The 21,986-nt window shown below is 37.6% G+C and overlaps 1 pseudogene; it reads right to left on the reverse strand.

Moving 5' to 3' along the window:
- Positions 1–16,421: 16,421 nt before the first annotated feature.
- Positions 16,422–17,377, reverse strand: LOC117024422 (heterogeneous nuclear ribonucleoprotein A1-like; annotated as a pseudogene).
- Positions 17,378–21,986: the final 4,609 nt, after the last annotated feature.

Here is a 21,986-nt window from a genome sequence, read left to right on the forward strand (position 1 = left end):
CTCTCACAGCTACTCAGCGCTGCCTTTGTAGCATGAAAGCAGCCATAGATAATATATAAATGAATGAGCATGGCTGTGTTCCAATAACATTTTATGGACAATGAAATTTGAATTTTATATAATTTTTATGTGTCATGAAAGAGTCTTGATTTTTTTTAACCATTTCAAAATGTAAATAGCATTCTTAGCTCGTGAGCCCGATAAAAACAGGAGATGGGCTACATTTGACCTGTAGACCATAGTTTGCCAACCTCTGTTCTAGACCACATTGGAAAGGTTTCGATGTTTGAGGTTATTATTTTTTAATTGAATGACACTACTTCCCAAAAGATAACTTTTCTTCCTTTTATAAAAGGAAGGACCATTTTGAAATAGCATGAAGAATTATGATAATGTTAAAGGAAATGCACCACAGCACATATGGGAGTTAGAAATAAATGAGTCTGGGTCTCAGACGAACTTAGATGTTTAAGGGGTGCATGGTCTTGGAAAGAGCATGAATTTAGGGATCAAATTTATTTAATTCTCAACTTGTGAGAACTATGGCAAGTTGCTTGACTTCTTAGCTTAGTTTCTTCTCGTCACAATGGAGATAATGCCTTCTTTGCAGTGTGGCTCTGAGGATGAGAAATAATATTTATAACTCTTAAGTGCAAGATACCTTCCCCATTACCTTCATGAATAAGTACAGTTTAAAATTGAGCAACACCTCGACTTCTCATGCAGAGTGTGTGCTTTTGCTTTTTGAGACAAAAATAAGGCCTGCTACTTATTAAACTTTGTCTTAAATGGAAACCATTGTTCCTTATTTAAAAATGTTTGCACCCTAATTCTGTCACATTACACAATTAGCTTGCCTTGCCTCACTTAGTGACACTGATAAATTCAAAATCATTAATTCTATACCCCTATTGGTAAAAACGACTAGCAGAGGAGAGCCAGGGCAAACCCCTGTGTGGAGACACTGTAATACTACTATCAGGTCACTACCAATCCACTGGGAGTTTTTTTAGTGAACCCATGCTTACTCCTAAAGATCATCATTTCTGTGTCTAATACTACAAATAGACTTTCAACGAATTCAGTGGAATCTTACTTTGAGTCAACATTATTTACCAATCTGTAGTTGTATAATCTGACTTTTTTTTATAAAGTAGAAATTCCATTTCCTGTCTCTAGTCTCATTACCTTGCTCCATTTATCTTTTGCATGGTCTTTCAGTATGAAATTTGTCCAGGTCTGGAGACTTAGTTGTCCTTTATAAACATCTGTACCTGTGATGGGCTTCATTTCCTTCTTGCCATTTTTCTCCCTTAACTTTCCAGGCTGAAGATTATTCTTGATTTTTAAAATTGCATTCTCTTTGTCATCCCTCAACCCCTTCCTTACATCTGGCATGTGCTTTATAAAATCCTTTCTGTGTTGTTGGCTTTAGCAATTTTGGGGGGAAATTCTCAAGTAATTGGGTATGGGGGGGGCCTTAAAGATTTTACCTTTTCTCATTCATTTCCTATGCACACTGTATTTTAGCTCTTGTGTATATATCCTTTTAAAAGCTGAGCTTGTTATATCTTTTTAAAAGCTGAGCTTGTCAGAAGAGACACTTTTTTTTTTTCCCCCTGCAAGCTTACTCCTTTTTTTCCTTATCAGGATCATTTTGAATTGCAGAACTGTAATCATAGTCTTGAGTTCCCTTCAGTAGATATCACAGATCTTAAGATGACACGTTCACATTCTCTCAAGGTGTCTGACACTTCCACTTTATCAATCAATTGCTTCTTGCTGGTCATTTTTGTGGTCCAGAATAGTCGCTTCGATTTTTGCTATCTCTACTTTCAGGGAGATTAGCTTTTTGGCATACGAGTATAAAGAATTGTCAGATGTTCTGGTTTTAGGGAAGAAAAGAGATGTTTGGACAATTAGAGCTCTCTATCAGTACTGAATTTTAATGTTTCCTGATTTCGTGCTCTTTTAATTAAAGTTTATGTAGTCAGCAACCTGTGCCAGGCCATGAGCTGTGTGCTGAAATCTGTTTTCCTCTCTCTGGCCTGAAATTCTGTACTATCTTTTCATAACAGTATCCCAGTTTTTTCTTTTCTTCTTTGCCCAAATATTTGCCACAGTGCATTTTACTCCGGGTGTCCTGAATTTCGTTGCAGGTGTGTATCATCCAGTATACTCCCCCACAGCTCCCTTCTCATTTGTGTGTATTCCAGTCAGAAATCTCACCTTACCCAGTGTCAGTGACTCCTGTGTCCTATTTGTTATGCCTTGTTTTTATCTAAGTCGTCTTGTTTATAGCTCTTGTCCGTGCATTGTGTGAAGAATGCTGGTATTGTTTTCCAGCTTCCTGCTAAGTTCTCTTGTTGGGTGACTCACTTGGTCACCTCTAACATGGTGTATATGAGCCACTTTCATGGTTTTTTTTTTTTTTTCCTTTGCACATTTGTGTATTGTAGGTGTCTGTTTTTTTGTTTTTTTTCTTTAAAGTTTATTGGGGTGACAATTGTTAGTAAAGTTACATAGATTTCAGGTGTACAATTCTGTAATACATTACTTATATCTCACATTGTGTGTTCACCACCCAGAGTCAGTTCTCTTCCCATCACCATGTATTAGACCCTGTTTACCCTCATCTACCACCTCCCTCCCCCACTTACCCTCTGGTAACCCCTAAACTGTTGTCTGTGTCTATGAGTTTTTGTTATTTCAGTTGTTTTATCTGATCTTTTTATCCTCATCCCCAGTTAAAAATTGCCTTAACAAGTCAAATACGGATGTCAAGATGTCAAGAGGTAACATTATAGCCATCTTAAATTGTGCCTTGGAAATTCAAATCTCATTTTAAAACATCTTATGAAGATGAAAGTCACTCACCTCTTTCTTGTGCTTTACGGGTTGTCCTGCATCCTGCATTGACTTTGTCAGGATGCCCTCAATATTTTGTATTCAGCTTTTTTTCAAATTATAAAAAACTGAACTTATATGGTGTATAAATTTATATAATAAACTATAAAAATTTGGCGATTAGAACTACTTTTTTCTTCACAGTATTTGGTGCTGAAATCACTTAAATGACAACACCAGCTGAAAATCATGCCTCCACATGTAAACATCTGGACAATCCCTTCTGGTCTTTGCTACAGGTTTGACTGAGGAAAGACCAAAAGGAGGGACTAAGAAGTAAAAAAGTACTTAATTTCGTATTAAGACAGGTAAAGACATTTTAGCCAAAGTCCCAAGTTGTGACTAAGTAACCACAGTTAAGGTAACCCAAGATGAATTCATGGCCTCTAAAAATGAATCTGACAGCATCACTCCATGGGCCATGCTTCTGCAGATGAGCTAGTTGGCAGCAGCCTCACTCCTGCCTTCTGAAGGTGAGCAGATCAGCAAGTGCTCACTCCCGTGACCATGGTCCCGCAAATCAGCTGGTCAGCCGCAGCCTTCCTCCAGTGACCACACCGCAGGTACTTTATCAGCCCCTTTTGGATTTCCCTAAACCCTGCTGCACCATTCATTGTAAATAGTCCATTTATTACACTCTTCTCTATTACCTCTCTGTGCCATTTCTTTCCTTCTATGAAACTGATACATCGAAGTTCTAGGAAAAAGTTTGTTTGAATAATGGGTTCTGCTTCTTAAAAAATGTTTGAAAAGTGCTGTACCAAATAATTGCAAAATACTGTGTTTATTCCTTATGCGGTGCTTAAGAAAACACAGTACATAGTATATAGAAAGATTTCCATGCAAATGTGTTAAACAAGTTGTGATACGTGGATTAGGAAAGCTTTCAGGGTCAAGACTACCGTGTTTTCCCGAAAATAAGACCTAGCCGGACCATCATCTCTAATGCGTCTTTTGGAGCAAAAATTAATATTCTAAGACCCGGTCTTATTTTAACATACGACCGGGTCTTATATAATGTAATATAATAATATAATATATACTATAATATCATATCATATACTGGGTCTTATATTAATTTTTGCTCCAAAAGATGCATTAGAGCTGATGATCCGGCTAGGTCTTACTTTCAGGGAAACACGGTATATACACAGGGTGCCAAAAAAATGTATACGTATTTTAAGAAAGTAACACGGTATTAAAATTGTAATACTCAATATATACCAATAGCAAAAGATAAATACGTCACGTGTGACTTCTGCAATTACAAGAGGTGCTCAAAGTGGTTACCATCAGCGTCCAGACACTTCTGATGACGGCAAACTACTGCTTGAGCAAGGCTGACCAAAGTGTCCACTTACATACATTTTTTTTGACACCCCCGGTACTTGTGCTGAGTCCTCACTCCTCAAGAGAACCTGTTTGTTGAGCCTCCTGTACCCACATTTTAAGAGAGAAACAGCTCTCAGATTTAGGGGTCTCATGGAAGAATGGACTATTGTCAGTGGTACTGAGCAGCCTGAGTCTCAACTTCCGGGGATATATGGGACCCCGAAGGCAGGTGGCAGTGAGGAACTGAACACCCGTTAGGATATAGATTGCTGTGGCTGAGGGTTTGGGTTTTGTAGTTGGATAAACCTGTGTTTAAGTCATGGTTTTGACACTTGCTGGCTGTATGACCTTGGGCACCCACTTAACCTCTCTAAGCCTCAGTTTCCTCATTTCAAGAAGGAAATTAATAAAGCTCATGAGTTTTGGTGAGGAAGATGTGATATGTTAATTACAGCAAAAATTTGGCTCACAGTAAGTACTCAATGAATGGTCGCCATTGGCCATTATTTAATCAGTACAGGAAAGTAGAACTGCCTAGGACAAAATGACATGGTGGAAACCCCAATTGCACACTTAGCGTGAAATTGAGGCATTTGTTGGTGGTAATTCAAAAATCTGCAAGTAAGGTTTTTGTGGCAAGTGACTAATGGGGAAATAGAATTCATCTTGGAGAAAAAAAGAAGACTGCTGAAGGGTAGGGTAGTGATTCCACTGACTAAGTAGGAGTCAAGTGTTCCCTCTTTTCTTCTCTTCCACCTCAGCAGTGACAGTGGCCTCAGAGAAAGACAACTGGATTAGGACACCAGAAATGTATTTTATTCAGGGATCAGCCATGAACTAGCTGCGTCTCTCTTTTTGGGCCTCCATTTCATCTCTCTAAGGGAAATGGTATAGACTGAAGGTTTGTGTCACCCCCTGAATTCATGTATTGAAGCCCTAAGCCCCAACACGGTGGTATTAGGCGGTGGGGCCTTTGCGGGGTAACTAGGATGAGATGATGTCATGAGGGCAAGGCCTCCATGATGGGATTAGTCTCCTTGTAGAAAGAAGAAGAGAGATCAGAGCCCTCGGCCGTGTGAGGACACAGCAAGCAGGTAGCCATCTGCAAACCAGGAAAAGGACTCTCACTCACCAGGAACCAACTCTGCCAGCACTTTCATCCTCCACTTCCTCGCCTCCAGGACTGTTGTTTAAGCCGCCCAGGCTATGATATTTTGTTTTGCCAGCTTGAACAGACTACTAGATTTGGGTACCACCTAGAAATGGAATGCTACCGTAACAAGTGCCCAAAAATGTGAGGCGGCTTTAGAACTGGGGAAGAGGTGAAGGTTGGAAGAATTTTGAAGTGCACGATAGGAAAAGCTAGGATGGTCGTGAAGGGACTGTTAAAGGCAATTATAGTGAGGATTCCGGAAGAGACGGGGAGAGCTGTAGAGAAAGCTTCCATCTTCTTAGTGAGTACATAAGTAACCATGAGCAAACGCTGGTAGAAGCATGGATGGTAAAAGCCGTTCTGGTAAGGTCTCAGAATGAAATGAGAAGTATACTATTGGACAAGGGAGAAAAGGTGACGTGTTATAAAGTGGCAAGGAACATGGCTGAACTGTGTGCTTGTGTCTGTGGATGGTAGAACTTGCAAGTGATGAAACTAGATATTTAAGGAGATATCTAAGCAAAGGGTCGAAGGAGCAAGTGTTTTTTTTTTTTCCTAAAAGTTTTTATAGCGTTACCTCTTACTCTTAGGTCTGATCCATTTTTATTTAAATTTAGTGTGTGGTGTGAAGTAGAGATCCAAAATGATTTTTTACATGTGGATCTCTAGTTGTTAAAACCTATTTTTGTCTTCTGGCTGTCTAGCCTTCTTACTAGGGTGGTCAGGCAGGAGGCTTTTTTTTTTTTTTCCTCTCTAGGGAATCCTTACTTATTGTCATGAGAGTGTCTTTTGTCTGAGATTTTTAAATATCTATTGAGAAGATTTCATCTCTCTCATCGAAGGGTATTTGCCTAGTTCTTAGTGTTCTATGTTTGGTGTTGAGAAAGGAGACATCTCTCTCTTATATGAACTTATCAACCATCTCCCGCTTTTTCATCCGTGTCTCACCCATGACCCTTCTTCCTGGTGTCTCCCAGACCCCAGCCTCTTAAAGGTTTCGGCAGGATTAAATGGTTCTCATATTGTCTGTGTCTCTGTCTTTGTTTACTTAAGGCTAAGGATCACTCTGCTAAATCTAATTCTTTCTTTGTTCCTGTTTTACCAGTCTATGCGTGTGTTTTAATTCTAGCTCTAAGACGGAGTGAATCTGCTAGGTGCCTAAATGCTCAGATGACAAGAACCCACTGAGATGGACTTCCCCTAGGATCCTTCCATCAGGGGCCTTGAAGCTGGTCAAAGATGTTGGCATCTCACCGAGCCTAGTAAAGGGCTTTACAAATAATTAGTACTCAATAAATAGTTGTTTGTTATTTGGTTTTATTGTTGGAGCCTAATGGAAACGTTTTTTAATCTATGTAGAGAGTAGATAAAATGAAACTTTGTCAAGGTAAGAGAAGAAGAAAAGCATTGACAGAAGTCTGTTAAACAGGAGATAATGATTTTTGCATTAATAATAAGGTTGAGGTGGGCTACTAAAAATCACCTGGCAATTAGACTCTAATACATTCCATTAATCTGTTCCTCTTGCAGTTATAATGTACTTACATTCTTTGTTGTATAACTAAAAATATATATGATAAACATATTTTAAGTAACATTATATAAATAGCAGACCTAGTACTATTTAGTACTTTTAAAATTTCTGTTGATTTTATAGAATCTAACTCCTAGAAATAAAATCTCTAAATGTATTTCTGAAGCTAGTGACTCTTCTTTCTGTTTTGTAAGGATGGTAAATGAAGCCTGTAGCCCAGTTAGGAAATGACAGGTCATTAACTTGTGAGAAGTTTTCAAGAGACTCTTGATGGATAAACTACATCTAAATTACAGTGATACCCTGCACTCTTCTTTATTTACCTTTCACCAAGTTGAATGTACCATCATTATATGTTTTACAAATGTACCCTTCATGTGAAAAATGTTTTCAGAACAAGAAGGCATGAGTGAATGGGTATGTCATTTTTATACGAACTACACTGTAAGCCTTCATTTCTTTCTAGCTCAAATAAAGTTCATTTGAAATTATGGCTTCAAGTTCACTTTTGGAGTGCTGAAACTTAAGGAGTTATCACCAAGAATATGACAAAGCTCTGCTTACAACTGAGATCTATTTCTGTGAAGCATCTGTAAATTGACTAGGAAAATAAAAATTTCGTATTCCACTGGGTCACAAAAGAATTATTTTGACTGTGATCCTAGTATGTAGGGACCTCAGACATCACCAGATATTTTTCACAGTTTATTCTAATTGTGCCTTGAAATCGAAGCATCTGCCCTCAAGTAAAGGAGACAGGCTTGAAATTGAAGTAAATTCCACAATTTCCTAATTATAAGACAAAACCACGTTTTGTTTTATAGAATATATGTAATGAATATAATTCTATTTTCACAAGTTGGTATTAAGATATTAGGTCAGTGACTCTAGAATTAACTCTAAATAAATGATATATTACAGCAGTGTAATATCTCTCTGACTCTATGTATCTTTTGAGTTTATGTTTTCAATTAATCAAGTATTTTACAACTTGCAGCACCATTGTTTGTAATTTGCACACTAAGTCCATTATTACAGGGATCCCAGAGTGCCAGGAAGTACAGTCCAGCACCTAGCGTGTCTGGCTACCTCTGCTACCTGGAGCTTTTAAATGTCTTTTTATTAATCCAAACAGTAATTTATGCCAATGATAGAAATCCAAATCGTACAGATGGTTGGTTTTACAATGAAAGGAAAGTCTTCTTCTGATGACAGATATGCAATTCATCAGACCTCCTCTCCAGAGGCAATATTTAAATTTCTTGCGTATCATGTCTAGAAATGTTTTATGCATGTGTAAACTTTATCTGTGTGTATTTACACATATATACGTATTATGTATATATACACATACATATCTCTATAAGTACAAACAGACTGGACATACTGTTCTTTTTAATTTAAAAATAGATCTAGAAATTATTCTATTTGGCACAAGTATTGTTAGGAAATATATAAATTGGATATTTTCCTAGAATTGGAATTGCTGGATCAAACAGTATCTGTCTTTATAACTTTTAAAAACTTTTGACCTACTTGAAATTTATTTTGATAGGAGTGAGGTAGGGATCTCGCTTGATCTATTTCCAGATGGCTGCTCGTTTTCCCCAACACTCTTTGTTGGGATAATTTCTTTCCACTGCTTCAGTGTGTGTGTGGTGTTTGTGTGTGTGTGTGTGTGTGTGTGTGTATTTATCATATGCTAAATTCCATATATACCTAAATTCCATATGTTTATATATAATTGGACTGTATCGTGTCCAATCACCTAACCTATTCAGCTTTTTAATTACCATAACTTTGTAATATATTTTAATATTAGATTAGGTTACTCACCTATATTTGTATGTTTACTTTTTTGACCTAATCCTTAAAATTCATGTTGTTTAATGTATAAAAAAGTAATCCTGTAACAGTTTTCTTTCTCTGGGCTTACAATTTATGAATTGATTTATGGAGATTTAAAGTCAGTAAGAGTATTTTTTAAAATTGTTACTTGCTTTTTTAATTTATAGTGGACATTCGATATTTTATATTAGTTTCAGGTGTACAGAATAGTGGTTAGACATTTATATAATTTACAAAGTGAACCATCCACCCAGTAAGAGTCTTCGTATATAATAACAGGGTATGCATATTATTTTAATTTACCTGATTGTATTATTTTTATGTATTGTGTTTTCCTTTATATTATAAAATAAGATTATCTTGATTGCTTGATTTATTAGCTTTAAACAATATCTGCTTTGCAAAATTAGAAAAATCAGTGTGCTTATATTCCTTACACCATATTCTTCCCTTAATTCTTCTTCTCAGTACTTATTAATTAGATTGTTTTCAACATATTCATGACTTACAACATTTCAATTATTTCACCACAATTTCCACACTTTTTATATTGAGTGGAATCAATTTACTTTACCAGTCCTTTAACTATTTTGCAATTATTCTTGAGTCCCCTCATGTTTGATAATTTATGCTATTTGCCTTTATCTTTGAAAAATAGCTTGGCTGGGAATAAAATTTCTACATTACCCTTTTGCTCCTTGAACCCTCTAGACCTACTTCACTACCTATTGACAATAAAAGTTCTCATGGAAAGTGAACTCAGTTCCTTATGCATGCACCCCGTCTCCATAGGTGACTTGTTTGATTTTTTTTTTTTTTTTTTTTGTCTGTGTGCTCATAATGTATTTTAAGTACATCTTTGAAGTTTTGGAGTTGACTGTTTTATATCAATCTTGGAAGACAAATTTTATCTTTTCAATCTTTTAGGAAAGTTTTTTTTTTTTCTATTACTCTCTTTTAGCAAAGTTCTGTCTTATCTGTTTTGTATCCTTTTACAGCAACAGCAGTTATACCTATTTTAGAACTTTTGTCTGTCATATTCTTTTATTTTGTATCTACTAATTGTGAAGTGTTTTTTTTCTTTTGCTCAGTTTTAGCAGTGTAGTTCCTCCTAATCATGACTCGGTTTTCAGTACTGCCAATGCCCTTTTCTGATGCTTCTAATGTTTCATACATTTAAATCACAATATTATTTTTTCTATGTATTTTATTAATTTTATATAAAAGCTCCCCATGACCTTAATCTGCTTTCTTTATATGATTTGTGGCATAGTTTTTCTGGTATAGTATTTGGCTGTCTTTTAAATGTTTTTCTTGATGTATTTTTTCATATTTTGGTGCTTGGGTTTCTTTATCTTGGAGTATCTCTTTACATATTCCATGGTGATTAATTTTTAGTTATTATTCATCTTAGCATTAAGGTTCTTGGAAGAAAGGGGAGGGAAAGCTGAGTGATTTGGCAAAATAAAAGAAGATGGCTCTTGGAAATAAGAGCATTGATTGAGAAGAGGTGAAAAAGGCACAAAGGAAAAATGATAAACAGCAGAAAGAGATAGTGAACTGCAGAGCTCAAAAAGAAATGGTAGAGAAAAATAAAACCCTGAGAGAAATCAAGACAACATTTGATGCTGCAAAGAATAGAATAGCCAGCATGAAAACACAATTAGTGACGAATAGGCTTGGAAAGCCATTTTTTAGTGGGACAGTTATTTGCTTGAAAATGAAGTGGAGTGGAACGTCAAGAGTGAACTGGATTAATTAATTATCATTGTAGAATTTACAGATTAAAGAAAAACCTCATTTGTGAGTTGGAGTCTGCTATTATCTCATAGCCCTTTTTGGGTCACATTGAAAATTCCTGCGTCACAGTATTTCTTGTGAACTGATTTAGTGTTTACTTCTTATGTTACCTAGAACTGGTTACTCTCCTCCATTTCTCTTCTCTCCTTTCACCCCGACAGGTAAATTTTTCTTTCAATATGTCAGTTTTTCCTTACTTAGTTCCATCTCCTTTGCCACCGTTGATTGTCAAATTGCCATAGGGACTCTCAAGTGTCTTTCCATGAACCCAGATCTTGCCTTTGCAAGTAAGGAGTTGTTGATTTCACTCCATCTGGTGACTTCATTACATACTTCTGTGACTGCTCTCAGCTTTCTCTCTCATGAGGCCAGGCCTAATACTCACTGTCCTTGGCAACCTGCTTCTTAAAGTATGGTTCATCACTGAGGCTGTATACACCTATACATTTATATTTCATATTTCCATTTATATTTCATAGGAGGTGTGATAAAAAACTAGGGTGAATGCTGCTGCCAAGAGCCACCCAACGGAAAGGCCATTTAATACGGGTCATTCAGTTGAAGGCTGCTTCAATATGGGCAAGCAGCACGTCAAACCTTGGTAACAGTGTGTGACAAGTTTCAGCTTGTTCAGTGCAGTCAGTCAGGTGTGAGCTACGGTTGAGAGAAGGTGTGTTTTAAAGTGTGCCGTAAATCATCCTCCATCATGACAATGCTCCATGTCACACATCGCTTCTGGTATACGGCAATTTCTGTCAAATAAAAACATTACAGTGTGTCCTTATCTACCTTATTCACCGGATCTGGCACCGTGGGACTTCTGGCTCTTCTCCAAAGTCAAAATGACTATGAAAGGTAAACGTTTTGATTTGATTCAGGACATTGAGGCAGCCACACCAGTGCAAGTAAAACCACTCATGAAAGAGGACTTCCAGAACTGCTTCAGAAAGTGGCAAGAACGATGGGATACGTGTGTTTGAAGTGAGGGGGAATATTTTGAGGGAGATTAATGGCAATGTGTTTTTTACTGTAATAAATTATTTTTAACATTCACCGTATTTTGTGATCATACCTCATATTTCTGATTTTTCTTCACTTTGTAATTCTATGTTTGTTTCAAAGAAGACAGCCTAAGCTCTGCCTTATTTACTAGACACGGCGATCATATGAGAAAGCCATTCCTATGGACTGAGCATTGCTTTCTCAGGGTCAATCAACATTTAGTCTGGAGATACTGAGTTAATGACATGACGACATTTTAAGTCAGGAACACTGGAATCTGGACTTATCACATTCCAAAGGCCATGGAAAAGTGCAAGAGAAGCATGAGTGGAGACGCTGAAGGGGGAGGTATCGCCTTGTTGCTCCCGGCACTGACTCATAGTGATAACTACTGGTATTCTTTTCCTAATGACTCTGCACTTCCTTGGTTACCGAGACAATCTTGAACAAGGTAAAATGGTAACAGTCCCAGATTCATTGGTTGATAAAGACCTGGAATTAGTGCTGCCAGATCAACGGTAAGTCCAAGGTGTTTAGGTGTTTAGGTGGCCAACAAATCACAGAAACACTTTTCTACTACCCAGCTGATATGATATTATTTGACCATACTCATCAAATGCTGGCTCTCCACAAAATAACTGCAGAATGAATGAATGAATGCTTTGATTCCCTTCTAGGACTAGAGTCAGGCTTCAAACCTGAATACTCATTTTGGACCCTGTTATTATTATGCCTCTGTTTTCAGGTGGCCTTCTACTCTGTCTGCCTTCTCTTTTTCTGTCTGTGACAAGGACACCATGCTTAGGTTTAGGGCCCATGCTTAATCAGGATGATGCCATCCTGAGATCCTGAATTCCATCTCCAAAGAACCCTTTTTGCAAGTCAGGTCACATTCACAGGTCTATGTGGACATACATTTGGGGTGCTATTTGACCCAATACGTTTGCAGAATGCATGTTGAAGAACATTTTCATGTATGACAGACAGACACATCTAGCAGTAATAAGGCGATATGCAGGAACCTGTAAGCTGGGATTTATGTGAAATTCTAGGGGAGTTAGCTACAACCCCACCTCTTTCTTGCCCGTTGGTCTCTAACATAACAGTGAATCATTGCAGTGGTGGTTGAAAACCAATGGACTGTTTTAAGCCCACGTAAATGACTGTCTTTGACTAGAGCTAGGATTTTACTTGCTGTTATGCCTCACCCACAAGGTTGGACTCCCCTGCCATTGACACTTGTCCCAACCTCATGTAAAGCTGCTCTGTTCTTTTTTGCATTTTACTTTGTTGATTCTATGTGGGCACAAACTTTAACACTGCCTGGTCCTCTAGAACTTTTCCTACTGCGCTCAGCTATATTGCAGTGATTCTGGACTGATTTCAGTGAACACTGCATTTTCAATGAAAATATTTGCAAATTCTGCAATAGTACCTAGATTCACTGTGCTACAGTTCTATAAGCAAGGAATAATAATAATAGAACAGTGTGCACTCAATATCTTGAATGCAGAACAAGCTGGTGAGGCAACCTGCCTGGGCTCACACAGCAAATAACTGGTAGAACTGTCTCAAATCCAGGTCTTTCTGATTTCAGAGCCCATGCATTTAGGTACTATGCAGTGAGGCTCTATGGAAAGCAGCCACTTACACCAGATAGGCTTATGTTGCCATTGTGTATATGAGTTTAATAGAAACCCAACAATAGCAATCTATGAGGTCATCTGACTCCTCAAATTAATACAGAGAATGAAATAAGTTACTTTATCCAAGGGATTAATTACTCGATTAAAGAATTTTGTAGAACTACTTCATGAATATAATCTTGCTTTCTGGTAACAAAGGCTGCTTTTAAGTTAAATTTTCAATGCTATGCATGTTATATACCTGTAATTCCTATAGGTGTTAGAGCATTAGAAATAACCTTGCTCAGTTAAAAAGGCTTGGGAGAGAAGGCAGGGGAGAACAATGATGAACACCGTAAAATGAGTAACAGTTGAAGGCCTCAACATAAACAGCAAGAAAAGCAGAGAAATTATACTACACAGCCTAAAGACACAAAACATTTCATTTCCCTTTGCATGAAACTAATCTGACCTTCATAGTTCTGAAAATAACAGAAAACATTTCTCTGGTACCTGTACAGCATTTTAGGCTAGTAGTGAAGCAGAATGCTCAGCATGAATGAATACAGTTAAAAATTGTTAGGGCAGGTTTCTATGAGGAGTGCATGTTAAGCAGTGATATAAATGTAAGAGCTTACAGCAAAATGAAATTCATAATATAAAGGTCAAACCTGCCTAAGAGAGACTTTTAGGTAAACTATTGAGTTGAAAAACCGATTCCCATTTTGTTTTAATAGTTAGTAACATATGGCGGCTGAGGTGATGTGTTTCAGTCGAGTGGGTCTTGTAGCATTATGGTGTGCTTGATTCAGCAGAAATGTGTATGACTTCTGCAGGCCTATGAAAAATGGCTGAATTCCTTCTTCCTGAGCCTGAAATTAATAACTAGCAACATGATCAAAAGGTAGGTTGTCAAAAAAAAAATTGTGTACGTACTTTATGTAGAAATGGTTATATTTGCCCTTAGATGAACACTGAGGATTTTACGGGATGGTTTAGGGGACACATGTATGTAATTTTGAATCACAGTATTATCTAAAACCACCTGGTGCTAAGAATCAGAGAGAATCATTTTTTAAATCTCCTGCTGGATTCCTGGCTTTGACGTCAACTAGGCTTGTTCCAAAGTGAGAAGACTGGCTGGGACCAAGAGAACTTGTAGGAGGACCAAAGGATCCCTTACACCACATCTGGACGGGTGGACCGGCTATCAAAGGTTAGCCCTCAACCTTTGGGGGATTTTGCACTTCCGTAATCCTTACATTTATGAAAATATTTATTGAATCTCAACTATATACCAGCTACACTTCGAGAGAGGCAGAGAGAAACTACGCACAGTTACTGACTTCAAGACTGTTCGGAGAGGGTGGGCGTGGTGACCCAGCAGTCACAGTAGTTACAATTCACACAGTGAAGGTCATTCTGAGGTCGTGAGCGAGACCGGCTGATACCACCCAAACCAGTCAGAGGGAGGAGAGGAATTCTGGAAAAGCTGCTTCGAGGAGGTGTGGTTGGAGGGGAGTGCAGAAGTTACATAATCACTGGGCTGATTTCCTCTTCTCTAAAATATTGAGAAACTACCACCTGTTTTTCAGGATGAGAGTGAGAATTGCAGTAGATGACATAGATAGGTTCTCGGGCAGGTTATTCTGCTGAAATAGTCAATGGCTTCAAAGTGAGTTGTCCCCAGGCACATCTAGACTATAATGGAAAGGAGAGGACTCGTCAGTGCTCAGCTTTTTCTTCTCTGACACCTCTGCCTTTATAGCCACCTCCTCCGCTAGGTACACACCATTTATGTCACTTCTAGAGACAACAAGGGACATAATGTTCCCAGCTCATCTCACACATGATAACACCCAAGATACACATTTTAAAAGTTCATTTAGGTAAGAAAAGCAACTCATGAAAGTAGTGTGAATATTGTGTAATCATTTTATTAAAGCGACATAAGAGAATAGCTTCCCTTGGTGATTTATCTTGTTTTGTTGGCTCAGGCACTCACCCCAAAGCTGGTGGATCCAGTTTAAGTGGAAAGGTGAAAGTGAATTTACTTTCAAATGGTATAGCTTAACTAGAAATAATTTTAAGAGCTTGTGATTAAGTATAACTTTACTAGTTATTTACTTACCTATTTATTTAAATCAACCAAGATCATTCATTCCTTTCTTTGGGCACAGTACATACTGGTATTTTCTGTAGAGGTTTTCGTTCTTCACTAGTATGTCCAGCTCTGTGATTGTCACGGTCGTTTTTGAACTTGCCAGCTCTGTGAAAACTTTCCCCTACCTGTATCCTGGTGGCTTCCTGTGTTGGCTCTAAGTTATGGCCTAGATTGTTACCTGTAGTCACTCCTGCTCAGTAGGAAGACCTATCACACCCAGGTTAGTTTAAAATGATACAGCTCTCTCTCATTGTCCTGTGATTCCCTTACTGTCAAGAATGGCTAGTAGTTTCCATGAGTTGTACAGTTCTTCTAAGCCGCTTGAAGTGAAATTGGAGTATCTTTTCCTTGAGGACTCTAACACAGCTTTTTGGGGCCATCAAGTCACTTTATCTCATTTTGAAGGAGCATGAAAGCGTATTGTAAAAGTTATGCAAACGTGAAGGGAAAAATATCAGATTCAATGGGTTACCATCATCTTTTAGATAAACTTCCTTTTCCCCCCCTCTCTCTTGATCCTTGTGCCAGCGAAATGAAATAGTTTTAAAAAACACAATTACATAAAAAAAGGTAAATATTGTTTTCCTAAAAGCAATCCTGAAGCACAGCTATTAAAAGAAGTAATCTTCAAAAACTTCAGAATAGACTCATCTAAATTCTCAGTTTAAAATGACTTAGTATATAAAAGGCTAAAAGGTTTTTTTGTTTGTTTGTTTTGTTTTTTAAAGACACATTTATTCAGCATCATGATCAGACTATTACATTTAGCAATCAACAGCTTGGGTGCAAAAAAAAAAATCTACCTTAAAACCCTTTGTTGGAATGTTTTACACCTTCCACAGAACACAAACTAAAATGACCTGTTACACAATTAGTCACAAATACAGTCCTCGAGTTTTCTTCCCATACACATGAGTATTGTCTAAAACATGTCTTTGTAGCAGCTAGGCCTTGCCACCACTGTGCTTGGCTGAGTTCACAAATCTTTTGTAACCTGGAGCTTCCCTATCACTTGTCTGGCATCCTCTCCTGCTAAGCTTTGTTTCCTGGCAGTAATTAAAACCTTCTGTCACTACCATAGCTACTGCTGCTGCTGGAAACACCATAGCCACTTTGGTTTTGTGGTTTGGGGAAGTATTGGCCTCCACGACCACAGGGGCCAGAGCTTTGTCTTCAAAGTTTCCTCCTTTCATGGGTCCACAATTTGAAAGTTGATTGTTGTCATTGCCAAAATCATTGTAGCTTCTGCCACCTCCACAATTGCTTCCATCATTACCAAATCCATTACAGCCATCCCCACTACCACCATATATTCACTACCACGACTGCCACAAAAGACACCTCGACCACTGATGTTTCCTCCATGACCAAAGTTGTCATTCCCACCAAAAGCACCTCTTTGACCACCACCAAAGTTTCCAGAACCACTTCGACCTCTTTGGCTGGATGAAGCACTAGCCATCTCTTGTTCAGATAGGGCTTTCCTTGCTTCACAGTAGTGGCAATTCACAGTGTGGTATTTCTGAATGACAATCTTGTCTACAGAGTCACGGTCATCAAAGGTTACAAAAGCAAAGCATCTCTTCTTCCCACTGCCTCGATCAGTCATGATTTCAATCACTTCAGTTTTCTCACACTGTTCAAAATCATCTCTTAGGTGATGTTCTTCAGTGTCTTCTTTAATACCACCCACAAAAATGTTTCCCACAGTGAAGCAGGCACCAGGTGTTTGAGAATCTTCTCCTGAGACAGCCCTCTTTGGTTCCACAACTCTTCCATCCACCTGTGTGGCCTCGCCCTCATGGCTGCATCCACTCCCTCCATGGTGGCATAGGTGACAAACCCAAAGCCTGTGGAGCGCTTCGTGTTTGGATCTCTCATCACCCACACGTCTGTGAATGTTGCCTATTGCTCAGAATGGCTCGTCAGACTCATCAGTTGTTAAAGCTCAAACCTCCAATGAAGCGTGTCGGCAGCTGTTCAGGCTCTTTGGGAGACTCTGACGTAGACATGAAAACCCCTGGAGGGGAGACTTGCACGATGCTTACTCAGCGACGTCCACCGACAGAAAGAAAAAAATAAAAGGTTTTTTTTTTTTTTAAATTGTTAATGCTGTTGAATCAATGTTCAACAGCAGTGAGGCAGTGAGGTGTGTTAAACTTGGGCTATAATTTATTATAATTATATTCAAATTTTGTTTTTGCATTTTAGATGGTGTACCTTCTCCAGGCAGACATGAGCTTCATCATCCTAACCATGGGTGAGGGAAGAGTAAAATCTCCCATCTGTACATGAAAACTTGTTGGATTTCTGGCTTTTCCTTGACAAGCCGTTGATCTAATCTGAGGGTATTAGATACAGAAATATAGGGAATAGTTTTTGCTCATTTGCATTTAGTGTTTTGACATTTTGTAAAATTTTAAACCCATCATTTTTTTTTACAATATGCTTTTAGTTTTTAATCATTTTTATTTGGTATGTGGTCTGAGATGTGCATATTTTTCCACATGTTTGTGTTTTTAAATCATGATTTAATGAGCCATCACTTTAAGATTCAATATCTATTTGACTTCTGTTCTAAGAGATGTAGAGAGGAGTATGCTTTCTCTTCATCCTACTCACCCTATTCGTTTTCCTGCCCTTATATCCTGGAGGTAGATTATATTGTTATTTCTAAATTGCTGTAGTCTCTAACATTTATGTTCTGTTCTGCTTATAATTCTCACAGTTGAGTAGTGTCTTTACAATGATTTCTCTACTCATCTCTAGGTTAATGAGGTGTCATACCACAGTAGTTGTTTCAAAAAAGAGCTCAAAGGAGCTATGTTTCATATGATGTTGAATGTTTCACATTATCTGTCAGTTACTTTTATACTTGCAGTGGTAACTTGCTTAGATTGAACATTCTTGGTTTATATTTTCCTTCCCTGAGGGCTTGGTAGATATTGCACTATTGTCTTCTACTGTGATTTTTTTTTAAAAAGTCTGAGGTCAGTCAAATTTTATTCTTTCTTTAGGAGAATTGATTCTTTCTTGTTCCCCATTGAATAATCTATCATTAAACTCCCGGAAGTTTCTCAGGTTATGGGCTGATCATTCTATAATAACTTTTTTCCTGGTACACAATGTACTCATTTTATCAATAGGTTTGAGCCTTCTTTTTATTTCAGGGAAACTTATTACATGTTTGAATATTTATATAATATTTCTTATTTAGGAATGCCAGTTATACACATGTTGGATCTCCTTTGGCTCTATAACAGTAATTTTCTTTCAAACACTTTAAAAATCTTTGGTCTTCTATTTTCTGTTCTTTCAGAAATGGCTCTTTTTTTGTGTGTTGATGACTCTCATGTGACCTTCATTTATGTAATAGTTTCATTTTTCTCTTCTATTTTTTTTTTGACTGACACATCCCTTCTCATTACATTTATTTTCTGATCTTTTTCTTTGAGTCCTACTATGTCTTGTCTGAACTCTTGCTTTTAAGGGGTTGTAATTCTAAATTCCTTTTATTTAAATAGTACTATAGTGTATATATACTATATATATATATCACATATATATTATATATATAATATATAGTATATATCTGATTTGTGTTGTAGCCTTGTGAAGTTTTTTATCTGCCTTCCTTTTTCCATATTCTTTTCCTTAGGTTTTTGGTACTGTTTTTGCATATGCCCCAGCTGATTTTTTTCTGACTATTATTCATCTGTAATACTCACTTGAATCAGCTGTTTGATGATGGATAGTCTAGAGGAGGGTTAGGTAGAGTGCAGCAGAAAGTTTGAAGTTTACATGATGGCTTTTGAATACATTCTCACTAATATTCTAACCTAGGCATATAAATCAACTCTGAGTTAACTAGAAGTCTCTCTGGCACATAGAGAAGCCACAAATGTGTGTGTGGGTATGAGTGTGTTAATTTCTCTCTCCCTCCCTCCCTCTTTCTCTTTTTCCCTCCCTCCCTCCCTCCCTCCCTCCCTCCCTCCCTCCCTCCCTCCCTCCCTCCCTTCCTTCCTTCCTTCCTTCCTTCCTTCCTTCTTTTTTCTGATAATGATTTTCCCTGCTTCTCTGCAAGGCTACTTGCCGATGATAATTTCTCTACCACCCTGATTCATTTGAAGCAGTTCTCTTGAAAAGGTGGCAGGCATGTCTATATGCTTTCTTATTCAGTTTGGTAATATGTGCCACTCTGTGGTATAAAGTAAGGTTTACTGAGGGTTCCACAACTTCTGCATGAATAGTGATTATTTTTGTCTTGGTGTATCCCACGTCCTGTGATGAATACCTCATTCCATTCAGAGCCTGCAGTGGCTTGTGTCTCTCACAGAGTCCTTCCCTATCTTTGTATTATTTTCACTGTACTAGCATTGGTTGTGTGTTACCATAGTTTTCTTTATATGTAGTGGTTTAGTGTTATGTTTGTTTCTTAGCCTATTAATTATCTGTTATTATATAATAAACTGCCCCAAAACTTAGTGACTTAAGTCAGTGATACAATGTATCACTTCTCCCAATTCTGTTGGTTGACTGGGCAATTCTTCTGGTCTCACCTGGGTTCATTCATGTGGCTGCGGTTGGCTGGTGACTCAACTATGATGGCTGAGACAGGTGGGCTCCTCTCTCCACATGGTATTTCATCCTGAATATCTTCATGGCATGATGGTCTCAGTATTCCAAGAGGGTAAGAAGCTGCAGGACCTTCCAGGCTGAAGCTAGAATGTCACATAGCAACACTTCTGCTGCATTCTGTTGGTCAGAGCAAGTCAGAAGTCCTGTCAAGTTTCAAAGGGTGGCAAAGTCACATTGTAAAAGGGTGTGCATCAGTGATAGAAGGAATTATAGTGCTCGTCTGTGGGCAAACAATCTAGCACGCAGAGGTCTGTCTTTTGATTTATATTTCCTGATCTTGTTTTGGTTTGGTTTCATAGTAAAGAAAAGACTAGAGACAACTTTACACTTTTGCTTTTATAGGGAATCAGCTATTAGTTTTAATGTAGTGATGAATATTAAGAAAACTCGCACTGTTATACCTTTCTTTTGATAACCTACCACATTTTATTTTTTATTTATTAAAGACCATAAGATGTAACTTAAGAAGTGCCTGCACTGTCTGTAGTTAATAGCTCTCAATTGTAGTGCCAGAATTCTGAGACCTGCAGTGGAAAAGTATTTTCCAGGTTATGCAGTATAGGAGGACTGGAGAAAGACTGGCTTCTGTTTCTGATTCTAACCCGAGCTTTGTGACCTTAAGAAAAATCAGTTAACTTTTGCCTCTCATTTACTAAAACGAGTGGTTCTTAAACTTTCAGGTTACAGAGGTTACCTATGGGATTGTGAAAAATTCAAATCCCACTCCTTTCTTCCTTGAAATTCTGATTCAGTAGATCCAAGATAAAGTCTAAGAGTCTGATTTTTTTTTTTATAAGCACTTCATATGATTCTGTTGCAGGTGGACTATTTGCCACACTTTGAGAAATACTTTACACCATAGGTTTTATAGGACTTTGAAAACCTCAGAAGCAGTTCCTACGTCCGCTATTCTATTAATTGTGAAATGGATGTTTAAAATGTGTTTGTTCATTAAGTAATGATTAACTATTTAATTAACTGCATCACTTAGACTATCTTTGGGGATAAACGTCTTAATTTGGTTTCAATGCTTTCACATATGACATTAAATAAATAAAATAAAAAATTGTTCCTCATGAACATCATTAAAATATGTAGATATTTAAAAAAATGCTCATTTTTATATCATACTTTTCTGCCCTGCCATGCAAAATGAAAATAAGTTGGCATTATAATTAATCATAGAGCTATAGGGACCAATTTTTAATAAGTGAAAAACCTGTATCTTCCACTGCCTAATATGTGAAAGTATCTGGTTGTGTTCTAGGGAAGCCATTTCTCATAAAACAAACATTTCCCGTCTACTTGAAAGTTAATTCTAAGCAGTGAATAGCAAAAGTTATTAAAACAAAGTTTGCGTATATTAGGTGCTAAGATTATTAAACAAAATAATTTATTTTTTTAACATCAGAAAATGGAGTGCAATTACTTTTAACATTAAATAGTTCGAGTTCAATGCCACTAACATGTAACATCGCCACGGACAGGATTAGGGGTAAAGACATGTTATTAGTAATAAGCTACCCAGAATTAAAGAATATTCACTTGCAGAGTATTGTAGTTTGTTTTTGCTTGTTTTTGTTTGGCTTTGCAGGCCACATTTTTAGCTTGAGGGCCATTCAAAAACAGGCCAAGAACCTGGCCCCCAGGTCGTAGTTTTAAAGCCCTGCTTGTGGCAAAAATGCCAATCAAGCTCTGAGTGAGAGTGATTTCATGTTTTAAACATTGTGTTAGTAATTTAGTTGACAACTTTATTTTTTTATTAGGGCAACTCTCCATTTGGCCGCTTGATGGCAGCATTTACTATGTGCTAACATTGAACTTCATTTTTCTCTAGGTTGTTCAGCCTCGTTTAACATTGGTAGTGGAAAAGATTGATAGCAATGCAAATGTATTTATAACCACGAGAGATAGTCACCTTCCACCCCAATTAGCCTTTGCATTGATTTACGGAGGAAAAACATCTATTACTGAAAAAAGTCT

Source organism: Rhinolophus ferrumequinum, chromosome 7, assembly GCF_004115265.2.
Source record: "Rhinolophus ferrumequinum isolate MPI-CBG mRhiFer1 chromosome 7, mRhiFer1_v1.p, whole genome shotgun sequence".
Taxonomy (NCBI): domain Eukaryota; kingdom Metazoa; phylum Chordata; class Mammalia; order Chiroptera; family Rhinolophidae; genus Rhinolophus; species Rhinolophus ferrumequinum.